Source organism: Podarcis liolepis (assembly GCF_965112155.1).
Source record: "Podarcis liolepis genome assembly, chromosome: 4".
Taxonomy (NCBI): domain Eukaryota; kingdom Metazoa; phylum Chordata; class Lepidosauria; order Squamata; family Lacertidae; genus Podarcis; species Podarcis liolepis.
Genome location: NC_139558.1, coordinates 55,966,265 through 55,972,513, shown reverse-complemented (window position 1 = coordinate 55,972,513; position 6,249 = coordinate 55,966,265). Strand labels below are relative to the sequence as shown.

At 40.8% G+C, this 6,249-nt stretch overlaps 1 long non-coding RNA gene across 1 annotated transcript; it reads left to right on the top strand.

Annotated features, from left to right (window-relative positions):
- The first annotated feature begins 30 nt into the window (after positions 1–30).
- LOC310705649 lies at positions 31–2,291 on the top strand. Its single transcript, XR_014525425.1, has 2 exons — positions 31–594; positions 1,764–2,291. It is a non-coding gene; the product is annotated as an uncharacterized lncRNA (long non-coding RNA).
- Positions 2,292–6,249: the final 3,958 nt, after the last annotated feature.

Genomic DNA, 6,249 nt, shown 5'->3' with positions numbered 1-6,249 from the left:
CTTTGTTCCTGAATTTCCTTTCTCCTTTGTTCCTGAATTTCCTTTCTTCTGTTAGTAAGTCGTAGGTCTGACTGAGATGTGTGAATTGCTTATATATTATAAGGTTTTCCCTAAGTACAGTACCTTAAACTGGTAGCAATGGTTCTGGTTCATGTACATTCTACAATGGCTCCAACTCAACTACTGTAAAGTGCATTGTAAATTCTCATTAAATTAATGGTAGATTTGTGGTGACTTAAACCCTATTGATTTAAACTGGGTTTAAATGCATTTCACTTTACTTGGGTTAGGGTCTACTGTGTGACAAACTATATTTTCCCCCATCTTGGTGAAATTTGTGTGTGGAATTAGCATCCTACGAGTTACAAAGGTTTGTACCTCATTTAAAGAGTTTTACAGCTGGCCATTTTTTACTCTCCTCTTCATTTTCGGAACCTTTCCCCATTTCCTTCTTTTTAAAGTTCTTAATGTGTATCCTGGCATGGTGAATTCATTCATAAAATTTCTAAACCTAGCTATTTCATCATTCTAGAACACAGCTATTTCCACCCCTGTCTCAAGCCAACTTTAGGAAGGGTTTGATTGGCTACGCAGGTAAAATTTTACAATTTCAGAATTATTTAGAGAAAACAAAAATGAGGGAAAGGTTACAACATTTCAGGATTTTTAAGGCTGTCAATGGCTACTAGCCATGGTGGCTAGGTTCTACTTTCAGTATCAGAGATTATATGCCTCTGAATATTAGTTATCAGGCAACACGAGTGAGGAGAGTGGTGTTGTACTGTCCTTTTTGAAGGCTTCCTATAGGCATCTGCTTGGCTGCTGTGAGAATTCTGGACTAGATGGGCCTTTATCCCGCAGGGCTTAGTTGGTAAAATAAAAGCAAATGTGATGTCTATATTTAATATTATGGAATGGAAATATATGTTGGGCTGTAACTACATAAACAGTTTTCTATAGGTTGGTCATATTTTGGTTGCCTCTCAATATAGATCTCAATTACAGCACCTGTGCTACGTCATTCATCTGCACAAAGAATCAGAAGCTTCTGCAAATGCAACATATTGCCCTCTTCACTTCAGTGAAAACCACTTCTGTGTCGAAACAAAATAAAAAAATTCATTCCTGTAGCACCTTAGAGACCAACTAAGTTTGTTATTGGTATGAACTTTTGTGTGCATGCACACTTCTTCAGATACACGAAAGCTCATACCAATAACAAACTTAGTTGGCCTCTAAGGTGCTACTGGAAGGAATTTTTTTATTTTGTTTCGACTACGGCAGACCAACACGGCTACCTACCTGCAACATATCTGTGTGTTCATGTGAATGGGCATGCAGGTCTCTTGCCTCCATGGAAATGAATGAGACGCTCTCATCCCTTGCAAGATGTCAGATGTCACAACATCATGGATTATCTATGTAGGAATTCATAAACTACAAAATGTGTGTGTGTGTGTGTGTGTGTGTGTAAATAATATATTATATATATTTAAGATTGTGGAATAAAAAAGAAAATGTTTTCTCATATAGGAAAATAATGGTCACCCCGTCTGAAGAGCTGGCAATATGTTGTGGGGTAGGGGTTAAGCCTATGATTCAGTCAGTTTTTCATCTAAAATTGTCAAGCCTAGGAGGACAATGTGAATGTGGTTCCTAACTTACATCCAGAGCATTTGGTTGGCAACATAAGAATACATTTTTTAAAAATATGTTCTTCCACATGTAACAAATGTTCAATATGTTTTTCTTAAATATTCCAGGCAGAAAGGATATGAGTCATGCAATGTTGAAACTGCCAGATAAGAGAGTGACTGTAGCATTTTGCAAAGCTGGAATTGAAATAACAATATTTTGAGGTACTGACAACTTCTTGGGGAATTATCCTCTTTGAAAAGGTTATAAATATATACAAAAAAGCAGTTTGATGCTACAACAGTTCAAGTTGGGCAACCAGGGACAAAACAGGTAAACTGCAGACTCCACAAAATGGAGCCACCTCTAATCTCTCCAACATTTTGTTTGCATTCTGCTGCTTGTACAGGTACAGAATTTCCACAGTGGCTGCTTTAGGGGCTGGCTGTGTCAGGAATTCAGTCCATGTTCTATTCATTGTACATTTCTTAGAGAAGCTACACCAGAAAGAACTTTACTCTCTAGAAGTTCTGAGCTGAAGAAAAGGGCATAAAACCCCATTATATGGTTTGAGCTGGTTGGTGGACTCTTTTGCCACATTGTTGTCAAGAAGGATTCAACAAATTTGAGTTGTTGTAAAAGTTATTGCTTCTCAACCCCCCCCCCCCACAAAAAACCCCCAAGCAAATAAAACTGGAGAGATATTCTGGGAATAGCGTTTGGTCCTCAGTGTAAACATACGTCACAGTTCCCAGAAATAGTCACTTCTTCTTACACAATCACATGTGAGGGTGAAACTTAAACTGCTTTGGGAGCAATCCCGTGAAAGCTGAGTGTTTTTAATTCTCATTGATTTTAATGGAACTTGAAAATGTTTCATTTAACCTTTAGTAGATAGGTAGCCGTGTTGGTCTGCCATAGTCAAAATAAAAAATTCCTTCCAGTAGCACCTTAAAGACCAACTAAGTTAGTTCTTGGTATGAGCTTTCGTGTGCATGCACACTTCTTCAGATACACTGAAATAGAAGTTGCCAGATCCTTCTATATAGTGAGAAGGTGGGGAGGGGTGTTACTCAGAAGGATGGTGGGAATGGGAGATAGGCAGATAGCTGGGAGAGCCTGTTGACGACTCTTAACGACTGTAATAGGTCTTACAGGAAAAGGCAAGGGGTGGGAAGGTGAGAAATGGTATAGTTATGTATAGTGAGATAAGAATCCAATGTCTTTGTTAAGCCCAGGTCTTTTCATGGTTTTAAGTTTGGTAATGAGTTGTAATTCAGCAGCTTCTCTTTCCAGTCTATTTCTGAAATTCCTTTGTAGTAAAACAGCTACTTTGAGATCTTGTATAGAATGCCCTGGGAGATTGAAGTGTTCTCCTACTGGTTTCTCTGTTCTGTGATTCTTGATGTCAGATTTATGTCCGTTTATTCTTTGGCGTAAGGTTTGGCCTGTTTGTCCAATATAGAGAGCTGAAGGACACTGTTGGCATTTGATGGCATACACAATGTTAGACGATGAGCAATTAAATAGTCCCGAGATGGTATGTGTGATGTTGTTGGGGCCAGTAATGGTGTTGTCCGGGTGTATGTGGCAGCAAAGTTGGCATCTGGGTTTATTGCAGGCTCTGGTGCCAGTGTCTGTGTTAAGTCTGGTTGTAGTATTATTGTGGGTTAGGAGTTGTTTAAGATTGGGTGGCTGTCTGTAGGCAATGAAAGGTCTTCCTCCCAGAGCTTGAGAAAGAGAACTGTCATTGTCCAGGAGAGGTTGTAGATCTCTGATGATGCGTTGTACTGTTTTAACTTGGGAGCTGTATGTGATGACTAGAGGTGTTCTGTTATTTTCTTTTTTGGGTCTGTCTTGCAGCAAGTTCTCTCTGGGTATCAGTCTGGCTCTGTTGATCTGTTGTCTAACTTCATCTGCTGGGTATTTTAGTTCTGAGAAGGTTTGCTGTAGATCCCTTAGGTGAGAGTCTCTGTCTGTAGAATTGGAACAGATGCGGCTGTAACGTAGTGCCTGGCTATATACAATGGACTGTTTGGTATGTTTGGGATGGTAGCTAGAGGCATGTAGATATGTTTGTCGGTCAGTTGGTTTGCGGTATAAGGTGGTGTCTATGCGCCCATCCTGTATTTTTATAGTAGTGTCCAAAAAATGTATTTCTTGCATAGATTGATTCATTGTAAGGTTGATTGTGGGGTGAAAATCATTAAATTTCTGGTGAAAGGTGTCCAGGGTCTGTTGACCATGTGTCCAGATGATAAAAATATCATACATTGCGATACAATATCATACATAGCGATACATTGATGATATTTTTATCATCTGGACACATGGTCAACAGACCCTGGACACCTTTCACCAGAAATTTAATGATTTTCACCCCACAATCAACCTTACAATGAATCAATCTATGCAAGAAATACATTTTTTGGACACTACTATAAAAATACAGGATGGGCGCATAGACACCACCTTATACCGCAAACCAACTGACCGACAAACATATCTACATGCCTCTAGCTACCATCCCAAACATACCAAACAGTCCATTGTATATAGCCAGGCACTACGTTACAGCCGCATCTGTTCCAATTCTACAGACAGAGACTCTCACCTAAGGGATCTACAGCAAACCTTCTCAGAACTAAAATACCCAGCAGATGAAGTTAGACAACAGATCAACAGAGCCAGACTGATACCCAGAGAGAACTTGCTGCAAGACAGACCCAAAAAAGAAAATAACAGAACACCTCTAGTCATCACATACAGCTCCCAAGTTAAAACAGTACAACGCATCATCAGAGATCTACAACCTCTCCTGGACAATGACAGTTCTCTTTCTCAAGCTCTGGGAGGAAGACCTTTCATTGCCTACAGACAGCCACCCAATCTTAAACAACTCCTAACCCACAATAATACTACAACCAGACTTAACACAGACACTGGCACCAGAGCCTGCAATAAACCCAGATGCCAACTTTGCTGCCACATACACCCGGACAACACCATTACTGGCCCCAACAACATCACACATACCATCTCGGGACTATTTAATTGCTCATCGTCTAACATTGTGTATGCCATCAAATGCCAACAGTGTCCTTCAGCTCTCTATATTGGACAAACAGGCCAAACCTTACGCCAAAGAATAAACGGACATAAATCTGACATCAAGAATCACAGAACAGAGAAACCAGTAGGAGAACACTTCAATCTCCCAGGGCATTCTATACAAGATCTCAAAGTAGCTGTTTTACTACAAAGGAATTTCAGAAATAGACTGGAAAGAGAAGCTGCTGAATTACAACTCATTACCAAACTTAAAACCATGAAAAGACCTGGGCTTAACAAAGACATTGGATTCTTATCTCACTATACATAACTATACCATTTCTCACCTTCCCACCCCTTGCCTTTTCCTGTAAGACCTATTACAGTCGTTAAGAGTCGTCAACAGGCTCTCCCAGCTATCTGCCTATCTCCCATTCCCACCATCCTTCTGAGTAACACCCCTCCCCACCTTCTCACTATATAGAAGGATCTGGCAACTTCTATTTCAGTGTATCTGAAGAAGTGTGCATGCACACGAAAGCTCATACCAAGAACTAACTTAGTTGGTCTTTAAGGTGCTACTGGAAGGAATTTTTTATTTTCATTTAACCTTTATTATTAGTTGGACCTTTATTGTGTTTGTAGTTTACACACCACAGGGTTTTGTTAGATAAAGTTGCATTCTGCCTGAAGGTACAGGCTCACAGCTTAGGGATGCTCCTTAATTCATTTTTGCCAGTAGAGGTTCAAGATGCACATGGTGCCTTTTACTCAGGAAAAAATATACTACAGAAGGGAGTTTATGAATTGCTTTGTATCACTGAGGCACTGATCAAAACCAAGCTCTCTTGGGGTTGCGAAAGACTGCTCCTCAGTTGGAGCAGTGGTATTAAGAAACACATGGCTAGGAAAGATAAGCAGTTTTAAGTTGAGTAGCTTAAAAATACACTAGTTATGCAGTGAGCTCAGACCAACCATGAGATGTGCAGCTGAAAAAACAAAATGACTATTTTGGTTTGATGTTAAGCATTTGAAACTTTTTGTCTATTGATGCCCATTCCTATTTTAAGCGTTTCTATTATTTTAAGTTTAGCTCTTATTTAATATCATGGACACAAGGGGGATGTAAAACCTCAGCGCCTAGGACTTGCTGATCGCATGGTCGGCGGTTCGAATCCCCGCGGCGGGGTGCGCTCCCGTTGCTCGGTCCCAGCGCCTGCCAACCGAGCAGTTCGAAAGCACCCCCGGGTGCAAGTAGATAAATAGGGACCGCTTACTAGCGGGAAGGTAAACGGCGTTTCCATGTGCAGCTCTGGCTCGCCAGAGTAGCTTCGTCACGCTGGCCACGTGACCCGGAAGTGTCTGCCGGCAGCGCTGGCTCCCGGCCTATAGAGTGAGATGAGCGCCACAACCCCAGAGTCTGGCAAGACTGGCCCGTACGGGCAGGGGTACCTTTACCTTTTTAAAAGTCATAGAATGATAGTGAAATACAGCCACACCCTTTCTTGTATAAGAAGTTACCCTTCCCCAGTAAATACCACTTTTTCAAAGGCAAATGAAAAA